The 22,207-nt window shown below is 48.4% G+C and overlaps 1 pseudogene; it reads left to right on the top strand.

Annotated features, from left to right (window-relative positions):
- Positions 1-22,207, top strand: part of LOC140898123 (butyrophilin subfamily 1 member A1-like) — a 73,645-nt pseudogene that overhangs the window by 40,513 nt on the left and 10,925 nt on the right.

Below are 22,207 nucleotides of genomic sequence, written 5' to 3'. Positions count from 1 at the left end.
TCACCCTCATGGCCTCACCCCTCATCGGCCCTGACCCCGCCCCCCTGTAAATTCAAACACCCCCCCAATTTCAATTCCTGGGGAAAACACTGTTCTCTATCATATCCCCCCCAGTTGCCTCTTTTCCAAACTGAAAAGTCCCAGTCTTATTAATCTCTCCTCATACGGAAGCCGTTCTGTACCCCTAATCATTTTTGTTGCCCTTTTCTGAACCTTTTCCAATTCCAATATATCTTTTTTGAGATGGGGTGACCACATCTGCATGCAGTATTCAAGGTGTGGGCATACCATGGATTTATATAGAGGCAATATGATATTTTCTGTCATATTATCTATCCCTTTCTTGATGATTCCCAACATTCTGTTCCCTTTTTTGACTGCCGCTGCACATTGAGTAGATGATTTCAGAGAACTATCCACAATAACTCCAAGATCTCTTTCTTGAGTGGTGACAGCTAATTTAGACCCCATCATTGTATATGTATAGTTAGGATTATGTTTTCCAATGTGCATTAGTTTGTACTTATTAACATTAAATTTCATCTGCCATTTTGTTGCCCAGTCACCCAGTTTTGTGAGATCCTTTTGTAGCTCTTCGCAGTCTGCCTGGGACTTAACTATCTGGAGTAGTTTTGTATCATCTGCAAATGTTGCCACCTCAGTGTTTACCCCTTCTTCCAGATCATTTATGAATATGTTAAATAGGACTGGGCCCAATACAGATCCCTGGGGGACACCACTATTTACCTCTCTCCATTCTGAAAACTGACCATTTATTCCTACCCTTTGTTTCCTATCTTTTAGCCAGTTACCAATCCATGAGAGAACCTTCCCTCTTATCCCATGACTGCTTATTTTGCTTAAGAGCCTTTGGTGAGGGACCCTGTCAAAGGCTTTCTGAAAATCTAAATACACTATATCCACTGGATCTCCTTTGTCCGCATGCTTGTTGACCCCCTCAAAGAATTCTAGTAGATTGGTGAGGCATGGTTTCCCTTTACAAAAACCACGTTGACGATGAAATTATGAAACCATGAAATTATGTTCATCTATGTGTCTGACAATTTTGTTCTTTACAATAGTTTTCAGCCAATTTGACCTGTACTAAAGTGAGGTTTACTGGCCTGTAGTTGCCAGGGTCACCTCTGTAGCCCTTTTTAAAAATTGTCTATCCACCAGTCATTTGGTACAGAAGCTGATTTAAATGATAGGTTACAGAAGACAATTAGTAGTCCTGCAATTTCACATTTGAATTTCTTCAGAACTCTTGGGTGAATACCATCAGGTCCTGGAGACTTATTACTGTTTAGTTTATCAATTTGTTCCAAAACCTCCTCTAATGACACCTCAATTTGGGACAGTTCCTCAGATCTGTCACCGAAAAAGAATGGCTCAGGTTTGGGAATCTCCCTCACATCCTCAACAGTGAAGACCGATGCAAAGAATTCATTTAGTTTCTCTGCAATGGCCTTATTGTCTTTGAGTGCTCCTTTAGCATCTCGATCGTCCAGTGGCCACACTGGTTGTTTAGCAGGCTTTCTGCTTCTGATGTATTTGAAAAATATTTTGCTATTACTTTTGGAGTCTTTGGCTAGCTGTTCTTCAAATTCTTTTTTGGTCTTTCTAATTATATTTTTACACTTCATTTGCCAGAGTTCATGCTCTTTTCTATTTTCCTCATTAGGATTTATCTTCCACTTTTTAAAGGATGCCTTTTTGCCTCTCACTGCTTCTTTTACTTTGTTGTTTAACCACAGTGGTTCTTTTTTGGTTCTCTTATTATGTTTTTTAAATTGGGGTATACATTTAAGTTGAGCCTCTGTTATGGTGTCTTTAAAAAATTTCCACGCAGCTTGCAGGGATTTTACTTTTGGTACTGTACCTTTTCATTTCTGTTTCACTAACTTCATTTTTGTGTAGTTCCCCTTTCTGAAATTAAATGCTACAGTGTTGGGCCGCTGTGGAGTTTTCCCTGCCACAGGGATGTTAAATTTAATTATAATATGGTCACTATTATCAAGCGGTCCAGCTATATTCACCTCTTGGACCTGATCCTGTGCTCCACTTCGGACTAAATCAAGGATTGCCTCTCCTCTTGTGTGTTCCAGGAATAGCTGCTCCAAGAAGCAGTCATTTAAGGTGTCAAGAAACTTTCTCTCTGCATCCTGTCCTGAGGTGACAGGTCCCCAGTCAATATGGGGATAGTTGAAATCCCTCATTATTACTGAGTTTTTTACTTTAATAGCCTCTCTAAAGTCCTTGAGCATTTCACAGTCACTATCACCATCTTGGTCAGGTGGTCTGTAATATATTCCTACTGCTATATTCTTATTATTCAAGTGTGGAATTACTATCCATAGAAACTCTATGGTACAATTTGATTCATTTAAAATTTTTACTTCATTTGATTCTACACTTTCTTTCACATATAGTGCCACTCCCCCACCAGCACAACCTGTTCTGTCCTTCTGATATATTTCGTACCCTGGTATTACTATGGCCCATTGATTATCCTCATTCCACCAGGTTTCTGTGATGCCGATTATATCAATATCCTCATTTAATACTAGGCACTCTAGTTTACCCATCTTATTATTTAGACTTCTAGCATTGGTATATAAGCATTTTAAAAACTTGTCATTTTTTGGCTGTCCCCTATTGCATGACATAATCGAATGGGACTTTTTTTCATTTGACTGTTTCTCATCAGATCCTCCCTGTATTTTATCATTTTCCATTCTCTCCTCCTTATTAGGACATAGGGAATCTCCATTTATAGATCCTTCCCTAAGGGATGTCCGAACCACATGCTCCTCCACACCCGTCGGCTTTCCCCCAGCCCTTAGTTTAAAAAATGTTCTAAAACCTTTTTAATTTTAAGCGCCAGCAATCTGGTTCTGTTTTGGTTTAGGTGGAGCCCATCCTTCCTGTATAGGCTCCCCCTCTCCCAAAAGCTTCCCCAGTTCCTAATAAATCTAAACCCCTCCTCCCTACACCATCGTCTCATCCACACATTGAGACCCTGCAGTTCTGCCTGTCTAATTGGCCCTGCGTGTGGAAATGGAAGCATTTAAGAGAATGCTACCAGGGAGGTCCTGGACTTCAGTCTCTTACCTAGCAGCCTAAATTTGGCCTCCAGGACCTCTCTCCTATCCTTCCCCATGTCGTTGGTACTTACATGTACCATGACCACCGGCTCCTCCCCAGCACTACACATAAGCCTATCTAGATATCTTGAGAGATCTGCAACCTTCGCACCAGGCAGGCAAGTCACCATGCGGTTCTCCCGATCATCACAAACCCAGCTATCTATGTTTCTAATGATCGAATCGCCCATTACTAATACCTGTCTCTTCCTAATAACTGCAGTTCCCTCCCCTGGAGAAGTATCCTCAATGTGAGAGGATACCACAACATCATCTGGGAGGAGGGTCCCAACTATGGGATCGTTTCCCTCTGCTCCAGTTGGATGTTCTGCTTCCCTGAGGCTTTCATCCTCCTCAACAGCACAAAGGCTGTCAGACTCGGGGTGGGACCGTTCTACTGTGTCCCAAAAAGTCTCATCTATGTACCTCTCTGTCTCCTGTAGCTCCTCCAGCTCAGCCACCCTGGTCTCCAAAGTCCGTACACGGTCTCTGAGGGCCAGGATCTCCTTGCTCCGAGTGCACACATACGCCACCTGCCCATAGGGCAGTTAATCATACATGCCACATTGGGTGCAATAAAATGGGTAGCTCCCAATCTGTTGCTGGACTTCTGCCTGCATTCTCTTTTTACTCCCGAAGCTTGTTCCCTTGTTGGTGCTTTGTTTTTATCAAGCGATGTTTTGACCTTTAAGTGCAAAGAATGTTAGGTGTATCTAGCCCCTGCTCACACTCCCCCTGTAAACTCCCTCGTCAAACTCCCCTGTTCGCTAGCTCCTCTGGTCGCTTATTTTTTAAAGCCCTGCTCTGCCTGAGTAGTGCCGCCCCCTGGTTGAGGGTTGATTGGATGCCTCGTCAAGAAGCTCCTAGCTCTCAGCCTTGCCTAGCAGGCTGCTAGGCTCAGCACACACATGGTCAGCACACGGTCCCTCAAACAAACAGACCACACGGTATATTACAGTCAAGCAGCAAGCACACCACAAACACAAAGACTACAGACAACAAACTTACCCCAAGGGATATTGATTTATCTTGAGTCAATTCCTTCTTGATTTAAGAGTGTCCACACAGGAATTTGCACTTGATGAACTAAACCAGTTTAACTAAACTGGAGCAAATTTGTGCATAGAAAAGCCCTATTATAATATCAGTTTTACTGTATATCAAATATTAATCTGGCCAGATTAACTGACCAACCACACTTGTGAACTCACATCTGATTATTAGTTTAATAGGAAATGGCTTTTGATAACAGTGTAATGAAGCTTTTGACTCATTACTGGGCACTGTAGGATTATCACAAGTTCATTTATTTCTTCTGTAGATATGGGCTCTGCTCCTTCCATCTCAGTGGAGGGACATCAGGACAGAGGGATCCGGGGTGGTGTGTCGATCATCCGGATGGTACCCACAGCCCAAGGCTCAGTGGAGAGATCTCCAGGGAAAGCTCTTAGCGTCAGCCTCTGAAGAAATAACCCCAGAGGCCAATGGCCTGTTTCAAACAGAGATTGCCATTGTTCTAACAGAAGAGTCCAACCAGAAAATGTCCTGCTGTGTCAGGAACCCCCGACTCAACCAGAAGAGAGAGTCAGTGATTTCCATAGCAGGTCAGTGCCAGTCTGTGCCGCACATGGACAGACTGAGATGCTGGAGACGTGAGCGGAGAGTATTTATCATTGTGTCTCCTATTTATTGGCCTGAACCTTCAAGGTGCTGAGCACGTCTTGTAAAGTCCTGAACAACCTCCGTTCTCTTTGGAGATGTCTACACTGCAGTTAGACACCTGCTGGTGGCCTGTACCAGCTGGCTCAGGCTAAGGGGCTCGGGCTAAGGGGCTGTTAAATGGCAGTGTAGATATTCAGGCTTGGGCTGGAGGGTCCCAGAGCTCAAGCTTCAGCCTAAGTTCAACTACACTGCCATTAAACAGTCCCTTAGCCTGAGCCCAGTGCACCTGAGTTAGTTGGCAGGTGCCAGCCGCAGGTGTCTAATTGCAATATAGACTTACCCTTTGACTCACAGGGGCCGTCCTGCATAAAGTACATCTCAGTTATGTCATATCCATATCATAAGCATATTTTCATAAAGATTATAGAGTGTAACGTCACAGCAGCAATCATCATTCTTCTCAGTAGGGGTGGGGGAGGGAATTCTCCTTTGTTCTTGTGGTGTGGTGAGGACTGTGTTGGAATTTCAAGCCATCACTTTGAGAGGGGTGTTTGCCAGGTCCTGTTCACAGACCGGAGGGCTCTGTAGAAAATCCTGCAAGTTCACAGAAGCAGTCTGTGGCAAGCTGGGGTGTAAATCTGCCTCTCACTAGCCTGCCACATACTAACTGTCCATGTGGACCCGGCTACGTACACTAGTAATTCCGCAGTGTGCTTTGTTCTACCCTGTTTTGAAATGGGAACAGATCAAAATGCACCAGGGAACTTGTAGTTCACCGTTGCAGGGTGCACACAGCCAGTTAGTGCACAGCAGGCTAGTGCGAGGTGGATTTACATCCCAGGCTGCCACACACTAACTGTTCCTACAGACAAGCCAACGTAAAGCAAGGTGCCCGCTGCCTTAGGGAGCAGCCTCCTCTCTGTGGTTTTAGTTCTTGTGTGTTATGGTTCTGGATTCTAAGAAGTAAAGTCCTGTTGGTGACATCCCCTAGGGTACAGTCTGGACTGTTGAACTGCTGTGTCCCTTTAACTGTCCAGCCCAGGGTGCCTCGTACACGGCTTTGCTAGTGAAACGCAGCCTCTCTGGGCTCTGCTCACACACAGCCATTAGCACGTAAAGTTACTCACAGCAAAGTTACATGAATGCTTTCCCAGCCACTTATGGACTACATAGAGTGACACTTGCAAACTCCCCAGCCTTGCACCCAGGAGTGTGCGTCCTGTAGTGTCCAGCACACTACTGAACAATCTTTAATAGTCAGTCGTTTCATCAACGGAAATGATTCTGCTGGAGTGTTTGTTAACCTGAGTAACACTTAAACCAAAACACACTGGTTTAGGTAAAACAATAAAATAAGTTTATTAACTAGAGAATGGTAGATTTTAAGTGATAATAAGTGATAAGGCATAAAGGTCAGAATTGGTTACAAAAGAAATAAAAAATGAAACCAAAAACTAATTCCTAAACTTTACCAAGCTAAACAACATTTGAAAGCAAAAAGGTTTCTCACACCCAAAAACTTACTGCAGTCCAAACTAACTGGCAAGCCTTCCAGCTAGGACCAACTCTCCCCCCCGCCCCCGTTCAATGCTGCTTCTACTGACTTTCAAGCAGTCTTATTGCTGTGAGTAGAGATGGGGGAGGAGAGGCAAGGTGAAGATCACTGTCTATTATTTTATACCCTCCTCCTCTCTTCGAGGATTACTCCCCACTGGGGTGTAGACAAAACAGTCCCCTGTGTATGTGAGATTCAAAGAGTCTATCAGGAGAACTGTAAATTTCTTGTTCGCACCATCTGTGTACGTGATGTGTGAGATGTCACTGGGGTTGATATGCAAATCTTTTTACAGTCCCCCGATGGCAAATGGTTGCCTCAGCAGTTAATGGCTTCCCATCACCTGTCATCAGTTTGTTGTCTCTGAGGAGCTAGTCTGTGGGCATTCCCCAGAATTATAACATATTTCACTAACAAACGTAGTAAAATCTCATAGCTCCACATACAATGTTATCGTACACATTTAAACAGAAAAATGCTATTCAGTAAATTATGAATTTCAAATGATACTTCACAAGGCACACTTTGTACAAAATATATCAATCATATAGCAGTGGTGAACATGGGGGTTCAGGGTTTTATATGGGGTGCAGTGTGTCACAGTGTTACAGAAAGCAAGGTGGGATGAATTGTGCCGGCTGCCTTAGAGACTCCATTGTAGGGTTCTTGTGGGTTAAGGTTCTGGATTCTAAGGAATAAAGTCACATTATGCTGCAACCTTCCAGCAAGAGTATTGATATCTGTGTCTAACTTCTCTGTGTGCTGTGACCATCGCAGTTCTTGGGGGGGTGGGGGGTGGGGGGGAGGGAATTCTCCTTTATTCTCACTGAGAGCTGCTGGGTGCTGACTGTTTGTGCAAATCTGGCTAATGAAGTCATTTTTCCTGACTAGCACAAGAGAGCCCTGGATATGGTCTCAGCGTTGCTATTTAGATGACATCTGAAACTCCCACATCAATGTGAGAGCTGTGCTATGGGCCTTATCCTGCAGTTCAGACTCTGGCAAAATCCCATCACCTTAAATGAGAGTTTTGCTCATTTAAGTCATAACTGAGGATCAGGTCATAACTTGTACTTAATTGCTCAGAAGGCAGTAATCACAGAGCTCCACAGCCAGCATCGGCCATGAATGTACATTGTGTTTTTTTATTTCACAGCACACAATGGAACGGATCCTACCTTCCCTGCATAACCAGGTTGATGAGAGTTTTGGCAGTGCTAACAATAAAGGATCAGGCCCAAAACATGCAGAAACAAACTTTTAGCTAAAAAGCATCTTGATTTTTAGAAAAAAGGTTCATATTTTTCTGTATTATTATCTACCAAATAACTTTGTTAATACAGAATGTGTAGTTCATCACTATTGTCATAAACATACAGCTAAGGGTAGCCTAGAATTCCTTCTTAACCCCTTACAGGTAACAAGGAATTCTAGGCTACCTGTAGCTGTATGTTTATGACATGTCAAGGTTGCCTCCCCACTCTGAACTCTAGGGTACAGATGTGGGGACCTGCATGAAAGACCCCCTAAGCTTATTTCTACCAGCTTAGGTTAAAAACTTCCCCAAGGCACAAATCCTTCCTTGTCTTTGGATGGTTACTGCTGCCACCACCAAGTGAGTTAGACAAAGGTTCAGGAAAAGGACCACTTGGAGTTCCTGTTCCCTAAAATATCCCCCCAATCCCCTTCACCCCCTTTCCTGGGGAGGCTTGAGAATAATATACCAACCAAATAGGTAAATCAGATTCTTAAAAAACAGAACTTTATTATAAAGAAAAAAAAGTAAAAGAAGAACCTCTGTAAAATCAGGATGGAAGGTAACTTTACAGGGTAATCAGATTCAAAACACAGAGGATTCTCCTCTAGGCAAAACTTTAAAGTTACAAAAAACAGGGATAAACCTCCCTCTAAGCATAGGGAAAATTCACAAGCTAAAAGCAAAACATAATCTAATGTGCCTTGCCTTATTTACTTACTCTTTTTGCAATATTGAGACTCATTTTAGGATGATTTTAGGAGAAGGAATTTTCTGACCTGATGCTTCTCTGTTTCCCCAGAGAACACACAACACAGAGCACAAACAAAGCCTCCCTACCCCACCCCCGATTTGAAATTATCTTCTTTCCCCATTGGTCCTTTTGGTCAGGTGCCAACCAGGTTATTTGAGCTTCTTAACCCCTTATAGCTAAGGAGGAATTCTAGTCTACCCTTAGCTGTATGTTTATGACAACTATAATAATAACAATGTTGCATATGTTAATCACTATTCATCTGAGATCTCATAGTGCTGCGCTGCTGATAAGCTTATGGTATGCCCGGTATCACATGATTGTTGTGTTCACAGCATACCCACAGAGAGTTAGAAACAAAACAAATACTCTTCCTGGAAGGTTACAATGTAATGCTGCTTTATTCCCCAAAATCCAGAACTCTAACACACAATAGCCAAATACAGAGAGAGACAAAGCAGGCTGCTCCCTGAGGCAGGGAGGCAGAACATAGCCCACCTGGCTCTGTGCAGAGTGACTGTAGAGGCCCCACATTGCATGCTCCTTACAGAGCCCCCTAGCCTGCAAGCAGCATCAGAAAACCCCTCAGGATTCAGAGTGGCAATTTGTGATTTCTACACAGTTTTCAATACACCACACTAATCACATAGCAAGGACCCTGTTGTCAGCATCGTTCCAGGGCCCAGGGAAGAGGAATCTGGAGGAATTTTTAATCTGACTCTCCAGGCTCAAGTTTTGTTTGTATTAAAACCCTGCAATAACATCTTTTGGGCCAGACTCTCTCATGTGGCTGAGCCCCTCTGAACACAGGGGAGTTGGGGGTGTCAGGAAGCTAGTCACAACTCTCTGATTCTGAGGGTCAGTCTGCACTGGCTGCAGCTTGGGGATCAGTTAGAGCAACCTAGGAAATACCTGAATTTATGCCAGTGCGGGATAGATGTAACACAGCAGAGCTCCACCCTACCCCCTCCCTACCTCCAACACGCCCCCTCCCTTTAACGAACCATGATCAGTAAGAAGAATAAAGCCTGGACTTTCATTGACTTAATAATAAAGCACAAAGGAGCCACATCTCATGGTGCTTTTCCCCATGAGATTCTTTTAACTAATCACAGTGTCACCACTGTCACAGTGTCCTGCCTTCATTCTGCACGTGTTTGCTCCCAAGTCAATGGCACTTTCTCTTGCAGAGCCATTTTTCCCAAGGGTCAATCCCTTGAAAGTGGCTCTCTGGGTGATCCTGACTCTTCTGGCTGTTCTCATGGCCCTGGCCGGTTACTGCTTCTGGAGGTGAGACAGAGCAACAGGTGAAGTAACGAGAGAGGGGGCTTTGGGGTGAGGAGAGAGATAAAAATGAAAAACAAAAGTAAAGATACAGGGATTAAGGGGCTTTGATTCCATGTTCAGAAGAGTTTCAGGCAATGGGCGGTGGGAGAAGGGTGAACGATGGCTTCACAGTTGAGCTGAGAAGTGTCAAATGGCTTCACCCCTTCAACGTTCATTAAAGGATCCCAATCGAATGGGATTCTGAACTATTCCACGGGGATCAGCACCACTTACATTGAAACACCCATGTGGGGCTCAGTGAGCTGGGCTTGGAGCGCTGACATTTGTAACTTGGCAAGAAAAAACTAACAGAAAGTAGGAGGAGAGAGGGGATTTCTTCGGTTCCAGTTCTGCCCCCGCCCCAGTCTGTGCATGCCCCTTCCCCTCCCCATCTAGATGAGTAGGAGCTGCAAATGGGAAAGTAGTGATAATGGAGAGGTTAGCAATTACCTTATCTACTGTGTGGTCATGCACCAGCAAAACCACTCCACGAGGGGCGGGGCGTAGCTCCCAGTGCTGGGAGCCTGTCTACACTGGCAAGTTACTGCGCTGAAACTTGCTGCGTTCAGCCGGAGGGTGGATCTACACTGCACACTTCTATCGGTATAACTACATCCCACGCTCGGGGGTGTGGGAAATCCTGACCCACGAGCAACTCAGTGATACCGACCTAGCTCTCGGGGAGGTGGAGTACCTACCCCAATGGGAGAGGCTCTCCTGTCAGTGTAGGTAACATCTCCACTAAGCACTCCAGCGGCGCATCTGCACGGTGCAGCTGCAATGCTGTAGGTGTAGACAGGCCCTGAGATCCTGCTACAGGGACAGGGCAATAAACTCTCTATTGTAGTACAAGCGCTCAGCTGTAGGTTTTCCTCTGATCACAAGGGGTAGAAATTGGCCTTCAGTGATCTGGGCATTTCTAGCAATGCTGGGGTTTTCAAAGCTGCCTAAGGGATCTGAATACTCAATTTTTGTTTAAATTAATGGGCACTGAGTGTGCAAACCCCCAAGGCAGCTGTGAAAGTCCCAGCCAGGGTTTTCTCGCCTGAAGTGCTGTGTGGGAATTTACAAGTATCTGAAGAATTGGGAAGGGGAAATATCTGTTACAACCATTTCCCACTGAGGACGGAAGCGGGTAATTCAGAGAAGCAGAAAGGAGCTGTGCTTTGTACTTGTGAAAGTTGGAACTGGGTGTTGTACCTTTACAGCTGTCACCAGTAACCCTTCTGCCTGTTGGAACTGGCAGCAACAAGGGCCGAGTTCAATACCTAGGGGTTTCCCTTCAACAACACAACACCAAACCAGCTTGAGCCCCCACCCAGTAACCTGGGACAATTATATACCATGCTCTGGGTGTCTCTAAGAGGCAATACTTTCTCTCTTGCAAGCACAAAGTCTCAGTGTAGAAAGAAACTTAATAAAAGGTGGGAAATAACCCAGCATTAATTTGGGAATACACCACAAACAGAGTTCATAAACATAAACAATGAGCCAAGGACTCAAGCAGTGTCCTTTTTCCCTCAGGTTCTTCAGTCCAGCAACCAAATGTCCCTTTAACATGCCCATCCCTTCTCTGCACCCCACTCACAGTTGTTGTTGTGGGTCAGTGCAGACCCAGAGTCCAGAGGTGCATCTGCAGAGTTCACCTCCCACCCTGGGTGGAGAGGGGGTAAGCAGGCATATTAGGAGCTCTGCTGCCCAGCAATTGCTTGCCACTCCTCGTCGCCAGCCACCGTGCTGGCTGATCACTGTGCCTCTTCACCAGCTACCCTGACAGACAATTGGCCCTCTGCTTCTCTTCCCCAGCCACCCTGCTGGCCAATTGCTATACCAATCCACCAGGATGTTTTCAGGTCCCCACACTTAGCACAACTCTCATGATTTCAGCTGTTAGAGTGTGGGAGCCTCACTGGCTGGTGCACACTAGGCAATCTCTTACATCAGAGACACTGTCCCAAAGCAGGTCTAACAGTTAGACCTAAATATCAGTGATTTCAGCTCTGGGGTGTATAACAAAACTCTCAATTGACTCCAAATTAACTTTGTTATTACACAGCAGACAAAAAGGATCAAATAGCTGGCTGGCCAGCCTCACTAGGCTTTGGAGCCCATGTCCACTGCCTAGCGAGTGCCATTTAGTTGAGGGTGAGTCCTTCAATCAGTTATGCCACGTACAGTTCTGCTGCCCTTGATTCACACACCAAGGATAACAACCCTTTATTACTCCTGCCCCAATAACAAGGAGATGTGGGATCCCACATAGAATCATAGAATCTCAGGGTTGGAAGGGACCTCAGAAGGTCATCTAGTCCAACCCCCTGTTCAAAGCAGGACCAATCCCCAACTAAATCAGTCAGCCAAAAGTGATCATTTGGGCAAGCAATCCCATCATGTTGAGCACCTAGGCAGGGTGGGTGTGGAGGGCAGAGAGGCCCTGTGACCAGAATATATGGGGCTGCCCTTGCCCTCACGCCCCATGGCCAGAGTCAATATGGCTGCCCCTATCCTCAGGGCAGCGAGGCCTAGCAGCGAAAGTCAATCAATCTGGGGCTTTAACACCCAGTGGCTCTAGCTTCCAGTAGCAGTGCCCAATAGTCACCATCTCAGACAGTAGCACCCAATCCCTGGGGTGGCCCCTGCACCCAGTGGTAGGCACGGGAAGGGGTAGGGGGACCCAGATCCACCCTGCTCCACTGGGTCCCAACCCAGGGCCCTATGAAACCAGTAGCCCTGGTTTCAGATTCAGGTTCCAACCTCAACAAATAATCTTCCTGGGCTGCTTCCCACCCATGATTCCAGTGATGGCATTTCCTCCACCAGCAGCAGCTGTCTGTCTTCCTCTGTCTCCGCAGTCAACCGGGGTCCTGCCGTGGGCTCGGTGTGTTCAGCTGCCACAGTCTGCAGCTCTAGCAGCTTCCTGGCAGGAGCTCAGAGTGTGCGTATGCTCTCTTCCGCTGTTAGCCCAGACTGGGCTGAACTGCTCCCTTGTATATCCAGCATCCAGTTGGAGCGTGTCCAGGAGGGGCGAGGATGCATGGCCTCTTGCACCCATAGGCTGTGTTCAACCCTTGTTAGACCAGTGCACGGTTGATAGGCCCCATCACACAGGGATTCACTCATTTTCAGTCATATGTAAAATTTGTCTGTGTCCAGAGAAAGCTATGTGGGGTTCATTTCCAAGCACTAAAAAAATCAGAAAAATTAACTGTCACTGTCTTGTTCCCTGGGCCTTTCAGAGAATTCTCCGCACTAGCTGCCCTGGTGAGCTGTGGCTAGGATGCTGTAATTACACAAACACACTCAGGACTTGCACAGCTGGTCTGAGATGCTGCTCACACTGGGTCCCAAGACGGTCTCGCTCAGGCTGTGCTCAGCAGTGACTGGCAGACATGACGCTGCCTCCATGTCCAGCAGTGTTGTTACCTCAGGGCTGATGCACCAAGTGGATGAGCTCCAAGTAGGAAAGAGCTGATCTTAGAGGCGATGCCTGTAGGGGCCCATCCACACACCCCTCCCTAGTTCATGCTGACCCAAGCATCCAGCTAAAGAAAAGACCCCATCCACACGATTCTTAGCTGGGGCACCCCATCTACCCAGGCCCTAGAAGGAGCTTTTCCCAGATATCACTAGGATCAGGGAATAGGCATGACCCTAGTGATACATGGCCAGCAGTTGACCCATGATGGAGCCAATCAGACCCTGTCCCTTAACCAGCTCAGGTCAATGCCCCATTCCCATCCTTCACTTTCCTCCCCCATCCCCACAGTCAGGAGCTGGGGAGAACTGGGGCCGCCCAGGGGATGGGCGCAGAGGGGAGCAGACAGGGAACTGGATAAAAAAAGAGACCTTCTCTCCTCTTCCCCCGCAACAGTCAGATCAGACGGGAGTGCGACGAGGCCCAGGAAGCGGGGATGGCTCCTAGGGGAGACACTTAGAGCAGCTCCTAGAGGTGATGGTCAGTGGGGGAGGGAAGTGAGGGATGGTCAGTGCAGGAATGTTGAGACAGATCTGTCTTTGTGTCCTGTCAGTCTGTCTGCCTCACTTTCATAGTTACAGCACAATTATATTAATATCTGGAACTGCACCATAAACATGATGGTGAAATCTCACCTCTTGCCCTTTTCTCCCTCTCGAGATTCTGCGATCTGATATGGAGAGCGAGAAAGGTCAGTGTTTGGATCCCATTACACTAGCTGACAGTAGAGTTATCCCCATAAACACAACAGGGTGAAATCTCGCCATTATTAATTAATGATTGGAACAATTTCCCAAGGGCCGTGGTGGATTCTCCAGCACTGGCAGTTTGTAAATCAAGATTGGATGTTTTTCTAAACAATCTGCTGTAGAAATTATTGTGGGGAAGCCCCCTGGCTTGTGTTATGCAGAGGTCAGACTAGGTGATCACAATGGTCCCTTCTTGCCTTGGAATCTGTGAATTGATGAATCACCTCTCGCCCTGTTCTCTCTCTAGAGACTTTGCTGTCTGAACGGGAAGGAGAGAAAGGTCAGTGTCTGGGCCAGTTACAAAATTAACATTATCCCCATTAAGACTACAGGGGGAAGTCTCACCTCTCCCTCTTTTCTCCCTCTAGAGGCTCTGCGATCTGAGATGAAGAGGCAGAAAGGTCAGTGTCTGGGACCAATGGGATGTGTTGAAGATTTCATGTCAAGTCAGTCAAGTCAGCTCAGTCCAGCCAACTTAACTCAATTGAAAGCCACATTTACTGCCAGTGGAGTCACAGTTTAACACCTTTAGCTCAATTTTAGCAAGTGGAGTTACAGCCTGTTTGAATGAGTGACAAGGAATGTCTCCATATGGGCACCAGAGCCCCAAGCAGGGAGCTCAAGGCTGCTCACACCGACACAAAGAGGCTCTGAAGGGTGAAGGGCCCATTTGTCCTAATAAACCCCATGGAAATTACAGAAATGGCACCTTGAGCCCAGGGCCCTGAATACAACAGCCCAACTTGGTCAGTCTCATTGCTGGAGACTGTGGGTACATATACAGTGCAAAAACCCACCTGTGGCTGCGAGTCTCAGAGCCTGGGTCAACTGACTGGGGCTTGTGCTGCAGGGCTAAATCTAGCAGTGTAGCCATTCCCACTGGGACTGGAGCCCAGGCTCTGAGACCCTCCCCCATCGCTGGGTTTCAGAACCCAGGTGCCAGCCCAAGCAGAAACTTCTACACTGATATTTTCAGCCCTGTAGTGCGAATGCTGCAAGCCCGAGTCAGTTTGCCCCAGGCTCAGACCCACTGACACAAGGTTTTCTGCAACGTAGATGAACCCGGAGAGACTTGTCCAGTGTTTGACAGGATCCCTCACCCAGGAACCCGCTGTGTTCTGACCCTTCTGTGCCCATGTAATATGGGGGGGGGAAGGGATTTTACCCTCAGTAACCACGCACACCCACAACCTCAGCTCCACCCTGCAGTGACTCCATACAATAACCATACAGGTCTGATCAGTGCAGAGCAGTGTGTGTGGTTCTACATTAAATGAAACTGATTTTTAAAGGCACACAATGTTTTTCAGTTTCCCCCTCGTGATCTTACTACAGGGCAGAGTTAAGGTTGTTTAGATGTCTTAGCTGCATTTCTAGACCATAGATTTCTTTTATAATTTAACCATAATTTGTATTTCCTGGGTGTATAACACTTGGTTTGGGAATAATTAAAAGATTCCTCCTGTAATGTGTTTTACCCTAAGTTACAAGTATGTTCTCTCAGCCTTAGCTCCACATTAATGTAGTTTTTATCTGGGAATTGCACTGTGCATTACGGCCCGGATCTACAAAGAAACCCCAGACATAAGCCTCTCAATCCTAGTTTTAGGCACCATGGTCCACAAAACCCCACTTGGTTGAAACCCAACCCTGTAGGCACCTAAACTCACTCAGGGCATTAATCTCTGGTGTAAAAGTTCTCTCAGTGTCTAAGTTTCTGCCTCTGGGCACATGGAGCACACAGGTGCCCAGATATCTACAGCAAGGCAACCATCTCCCACCTGTGCTCCTGGAGACACATAAACTGAGGGGAGGAGCATCTAGCTCACTTGTGGGGCCTGATCCAGTAGATGTGCTCAGAGGCTACCCACCACCACACAGAACGAGGTGGGAAAGGGAGAGGTTGTGAGCCTCCTTTGTAACATTTAGCCCAGGGGTTAGGGTACCCACCTGGGCTGTGGGAGACTCTGGTTCAAGTCCCACATATCTGCCAGATAAGGAGAAGGCATTTAAACAAGTATCTTCTACCTCTCAGGAGAATGCTCTAATCACTGGGCTATGGGACATTCTGATGTGAAGCTCCCTTTGTCTCTTTTCAGAGTAACAGCCATGTTAGTCTGTATTCGCAAAAAGAAAAGGAGGACTTGTGGCACCTTAGAGACTAACCAATTTATTTGAGCATAAGCTTTTGTGAGCTACAGCTCACTTCTGCGAGTGAGCTGTAGCTCACAAAAGCTTATGCTCAAATAAATTGGTTAGTCTCTAAGGTGCCACAAGTCCTCCTTTTCTTTTTGTCTCTTTTGTTACACTTTAATTAAACATTAACTCAGAATCACTCTATAACACCTCTCTACCCTTCGGCCATCTTGCGTGGCGCATGGCCAGTGCCTTCCTCTGTCTCTCAGACACACAGAGATGCCTAATTTGCCTGGTTCCAGAAGAGGGGCTCCTGGCTGTGGATCACTAGCAGAGAGAGGCACCAAATTCAGGAGAGGGGTGGGGCTTAGAACATACCCCTCTTGTCGGCCTCTCCCATTGGCTGGCTTACATGGCTTCTAACACACTAGGTTCTGTGGATCCCATTCTAAGTCGCCTGCTTCTCCCCATTCAGTGTATCGGGAGCTCTGAGATGCCTTTGGGGTTACACGAGTTCTAAATCGCTGCAACCTGCTCACAGTGTGAGAACCTTGTCTGTGCCCACCCAGGGAAACTCTCCCAAAGCTACTGGCTACAGGCAACACGAGGTGCTGTGCTCCGGGCTCCATGAGCCCCACTGTGTCTCTCTGCAGGCTAGCAATTCACACCCCGGCTTTGTTACACCCCTTTGCCCAGTCCCCTGTCTCCTCCTGGACACCAGCAATGCACCCCCGCTTACTGGCTTCACCTTGGTTCAACACACTCCTTTGCACCAGGCACTTAGACACTTCTACAGTAAAACAAAACTGAAGTTTAATTAATAGAGCCTAAGACAGGGACTCAACTAAAAGCAAGTGTAGATTTGGAAACATAAAGTTACAGGTATAAGAAACACAATCTATAGCCTATACTTGTTCACAGGTTATCCTGTCTAACAGGGTATTTCTCACCCACTGGACAGTTCTATTCACAGTGGCTGCGAGAAAGCTGGTGCAGGGAATGGAGTTACAAATTTCCAACCTTTCACACAGTGAGGCTGAGGTTTTCGAAGCTGCCTCAGAGATCTGGATGCCCATCCAAATTCCTGTTTAAAACCTTGTTAAAACTTTGTTTTCATGTTTTTGTTACAATCAGACATGAACAGGGCTCTTTTCCATGTCCTAGGATGTCCTGCAGGTGTCTTCCTGCTCCCTGAAGCTCTCCTTAGCTGAGGGACTTGCTGGCCAGGCTTTTGTGAGGACAAGGCGATCTTTAAGCCGTCACCTGATCCCTGGGCCCAACTTCCCTTAAAAGACCAGACACCCTGTGACACTTAGTCTCACCCATCTTCACACTTTCCATCCCCAACCCCAGTTCCCTCTCTACTTATTGTCCCTTCTGCCTTCCATCTCTAAGCTCAGTGAACACTCTGTCTACAATCGCTGTCTGGAGTTCCTCTCCTCCAATTCCATCCTAGACCTGCTCCAATCCAGCCTCTGTCCCCTGCACTCCCCTGAAACCGCTCTCGCCAAAGTTTCTAATGACCTTCCTGGCCAGCTCCTATGGCTTCTATGTGATCCTCATTCTCCTTGCGCTAGCTTCATGCTCCTCCTTCTGACACCACTGACCAGACCACTTGTCTCCATTAAATCCTTGGCTTTCACAGCTCCCTCCTCTCCTAGTTCTCTTCTTGCCTTTCTAATCACTTCTTCGGTGTCTGTTTTGTTGGGTTGGTCTCTTCCTGTCTCCCTCTTTCAGAGAACATCCCTCCCCCAGAGCCCAGTGCTTGGCCCCCTGCTCTCCTTTCTCCACACCCTGCCTCTAGTAGCTCCTATCTACACACATGACTTCAGATACCACCTCTGTGCCAATGTCTCTCAAACTGTTTCTCCACTAAAGACTGTTCCCACATCTCAACCTATCTGACATCTCCTCATCAATGTCCAGAGGGCAACTTAGGTTCAACAGCTGAGTGTTTAATCTCTTCTGCACCCCTCAGAGCCCTCCTCACTTCCTAGCTTCTTCATCTCTTTGGATAACACCATGAGCCCTCCCAGAGGCAGGGGGCTGGGGCTGCCCTCCCTCCCTCCCTCCCATCCTGCCCACTGGTCTGCCCCGAGCTAGGTACCAGGATCTCTGCCCCTCCTGTGGTCCAGAGATTGTAGCCCTGAGGTGGGGTGTGAGGCTTGAGCTGACTGGAAGGAGCCCAGAGTGGAGTGGGAGGCCTGGGGTCTGAGCCCTGCTTGAGGTGGCTCCTTATGGGAGGGGACCGGGGCTATTTCCCCTGCCCTGGCTGGGAGAACCACTCCATGATGTTGGCCTGAGTTGGGAGTTGAGTGGGAGGGGCAGAAAAAAACTGTCCGGTATTTTTGAAATACAGTGTTGGCCACCCTAACAACACCTCCATCTGCCCAGTCACTCGGGCCAGAAATCTGGGCATCGTCTCTGACTCAGCCTCTCGCTGGGCCCGCATGTCCTGACCTCACCCCAGTCTCCCTGCTCCTGCCTGTATAACACGTCACAGATACAGCCTCTTGTGTCCGTCTCAACAGCCCAGACTCTTGTTCATCTCACACCTCCACTGCTGTGATCGCCTCCTGTCCTGCCTTCATGCCAGCCGCTTTGTCCCCTCAGCTGCATCCAAAGCACGGCTGCTAGGCTCAGCCCTCAGGCTCGTCTCTCCTACCACATCCTCCACTTAGTTCCACTGAGGCCCCCTCCAGCACAAGCTCCTTGTCTTTGCCTTTAGGTCCCTCACCAGTTAGTCCCACCCTGTCTGAGCAATTGGCGCCACCTTCCCTCTGCCAGTGATGGCAGCCTGCAGAGCCGGTTCTAGGGGTGGGCGCATGGGGCCGGGTCACCCTCGGCACCACTTCCAGGGGGAGCTGTACTGCTGCTGGGCTTTTTTTTTTTTCCTCCTGGCAGCCTAGGTAGGGTGACCAGGTAGCAAGCGTGAAAAATAAGGACTTTTTTTTTTGCAGTAGGGTGTATAGTTGCATATATAAAACAAAGCCCCTCGTATTGGGACGGTACTGATAATATTGGGGTCCCCCCAGCCTGGGTCACCTGCCTGTCTGCTTCTCCCTTAAAAACCTCAGTGTTTTCTCCGCTTCCCTTTCCATGTACAGAAAAACACCCCCTCAGTATTAGTAAAGCTGCCCCCTTCTCCTCTCTTTAATCCCTCCTCCAAACCCAGCTGTGCTGTGGCCCCTGGAATCTCTCCTGGCTGGCACTGGGCACCTGGTGAGCTGGGCTTTGGTTTGTTTTTATCATTATCAACCCCTCCCAACCCCTTCACCCCACTTGCCTATTTCATCCCCCTGTTGTACCCTGTCTGCCATGCAGAGGGTGAGCTCCCTGGGCCAGGGACTGTCGCTTTATTAGATGCAGTTTGTGCGGACAGAAGGGGGACAGTGGGTGCGTATGGGAGCCATAGAAGAGGCTGTGGTTTTAGTCATGGCAGGATATAATGAGGGCCTGAGAGAGAGATTGTGCTGCAAGGATGGAGAGAAAAGGGCAGATACTGGAGATAACACCCAAGAAGCAGCAGCAGTGTTTGGAAATGGCCTGGGCGTACAGAGGGAGGAACCAAAAATAACCACAAAGTTGTGGGCACTGAGATTTGGCCAGGGTGATCACTAGGGACCCCAGTGAGAGTGGAGTGGGAAAAGTCAGACTGGAAGGGATCTAGGACAGCTGGAGACACAAGCATTGTTTGCAGACTGGGTTCACTGAGTTCAGAGACAAAAGGGAGGAGGGAGAAGGGGCAGCAGTTAGAGGGTTGGGTGGGGAAAAGGCGGTTTGTGGATAAAGTTAGACATGGGCATAAATATTTGCAGGGTCAGGCCCCAAGACTGTAAACTCTTTGGAGTAGGGATTATGTCTCTTATAGTCTGGCGTGTGTGCACAGGTCTAGTGCTGTGGGCAGGGCCTTTAGCGGCTGTAGCCCAGGGCCCCGGGCTAAGCATGGGTGGGGGGGCCGGGCTGCAGCCACTAAAGCTCCTCAGTGTTGCATTCTTGGCCAGTTCTGCCTGGCGGGGGGTGGGGGGAAGCGGCTCCGTGCACTGCTGACCCTTTCCTCCCGCACCCGCCCCGGGCTGGAGCCCTGTCCCAATGCTTCGTTCGCTCCGCCCCCGCCGCTCCCATTGGCTGGGATCCATTGGCAGGTGTCTCCCCCCTCCCCCCCCCGAAGCAAGCGGGAGCGCCAGGTAAGCGCCCCGCATGTCAGCCCTCTCCTACACCCTACCGCCCTCACAGGCCCCGCACTCCCACCCCCCCAGCCTGCTCCTGCACCCTACATCCCTTCCTCCCTCCCAGACCCCGTACCCCCACCCAGCTCCTACACCCTCCCTCCCAGACCCCACACTCCCACCCCTCAGCCTGCTTCTGCACCCTCCCTCCCTCCCTCCCAGACCTTGCATCCCCCCAGCCCACTCCTGCACCCTCTCTCCCTCCCAGAGCCCCCAGCCCCAGCCTTCTCCTGCACCTTACCTGCCGCCCAGACCGCTCCCCGGCAGCTGCCTCCCACACACTGAACCCTGCATTTTTGGCCCAACCCTGGAGCCTAGGGGGCCCCACAAAATCAACTAGCCCCAGGCCCCCAGAAGAGTTAATCCAGCCCTGGCTGTGGGGCCTGGCCCTGAGTGTGTGCGTACAGGACCCAGCTCAGCGGGGCCCGGCCCTGAGTGTGTGTGTGTACAGGACCTAGCGCAGTGGGGCCCAGCCTGGAGTGTGTGCGTACAGGACCTAGCACAGTGGGGCCTGGTGCTGTGTGTGTACAGGACCTAGCGCAGTGGGGCCCAGCCTGGAGTGTGTGCGTACAGGACCTAGCGCAGTGGGGCCCAGCTCTGAGTGTGACTTCTAGGTGCAACTGGAGTGCAAATAACAATGTGGAGTGGGGCAGAAGACTGGCCATGGGATATGCAGGTATGGCATCAGGTGGGGCTTAAAGGTAGGGTTGCCAGCTCTCCAGGATTGGCCTGAAGTCTCCAGGAATTAAAGATCAATCTTTAATTAAAGATTGTCATGTGATGACATCTCCAGGAATACATCCAACCAAAACTGGCAACCCCACTTAAAGGTGTGTCCGTCGGTGCAGAGGACCAGGGATGAAGAGAGGCAGGTGGGGAGGGTTTCGGGGATCAATATGGGAGGGACAGGGAGTAGTGATGTAGAGCCAGGAAGCTCTGCTCTCTGGTCCAGGTTTACCTGTGCAGTGTTTGAGGTGTATAACATAGTACATGTAACAGCTGCAGTAGGACAGGTTGGGTCCCTGCCTCCATAAGAAGCCGGCTCCTGTGCTGTGCTCTGCTTAGCATCTTATGGACAAATCTTGCAAAACATTCGTATCAGCAGTGAGGGAGATGTTGGTTTTCGCTTGACTATTGCCCATTCAGTTTTGAGACACAACGTTAACTCAGGATGTCTTTGACTTTCCAGGGGAATACGAGGCAGTGAAAGGTATGTGTGTTTTTACTAGTTTTGATTATGCTTTAAATTGGAAGAGGAACACTCAGAGCTGCGTGTGCAAAGATGTGTTAGTGTAAAAAATTAATGTGTTACAGGTAAGGTACACGACAAGAGGATATCCAGATATTACCCAGACATAATGGATGAAAAATTTGTGGTATTGAAATATGAATATTAACTACAGTTGCCAACTGAACTGAAACACAGAGAGACTCAGTGACTTGCCCAAGGTCACACGGGCAGCCTGTGGTGAAGCTGGGCCTAGATCTGTTGGTTCCTAGGACAGCACTTTAATCATGGAGGGAGTTTGTTCTGGGTATAGGGGGAGCTGGTGGGAGAAGGAACAAAGTGAGCATGGGGGTGAGTGGGGCTGGTAGTGCGGGAGCAGCAGGAGGTGAGAGGTGAGCAAGGCAGAGCCTGGGAGGGGAGGGCAGTGGGTGGGAGGCATCCAGGGTGGTGAGGAGGAGGAGTTGGATGGCAACGATCAGAACAGAATTGCAGAGCAAGGCGAGAGTCAGGAAGGCCAGATGCTCTTTCCAGACACCAACCTAGGCTCTGGTTCGTTTAATCCCTGCTCCCCTCGCCACCTCTGCTCCCCTCCCCCCTTGCTGCCCCCAGCCCTGTGCAGTCTGTGTCCATTGAACCTGGTCACAGATGGGTCTGGGCCATTTCATGTCCCTGAGCCTGTAGGGAGCCCGAGC

The sequence above is a fragment of the Lepidochelys kempii genome, chromosome 14 (assembly GCF_965140285.1).
Source record: "Lepidochelys kempii isolate rLepKem1 chromosome 14, rLepKem1.hap1, whole genome shotgun sequence".
In the NCBI taxonomy this organism is placed as follows: domain Eukaryota; kingdom Metazoa; phylum Chordata; order Testudines; family Cheloniidae; genus Lepidochelys; species Lepidochelys kempii.
The sequence above is the reverse complement of the archived record's forward strand: the minus strand, read 5'-3'. Positions and strand labels throughout refer to the sequence as shown.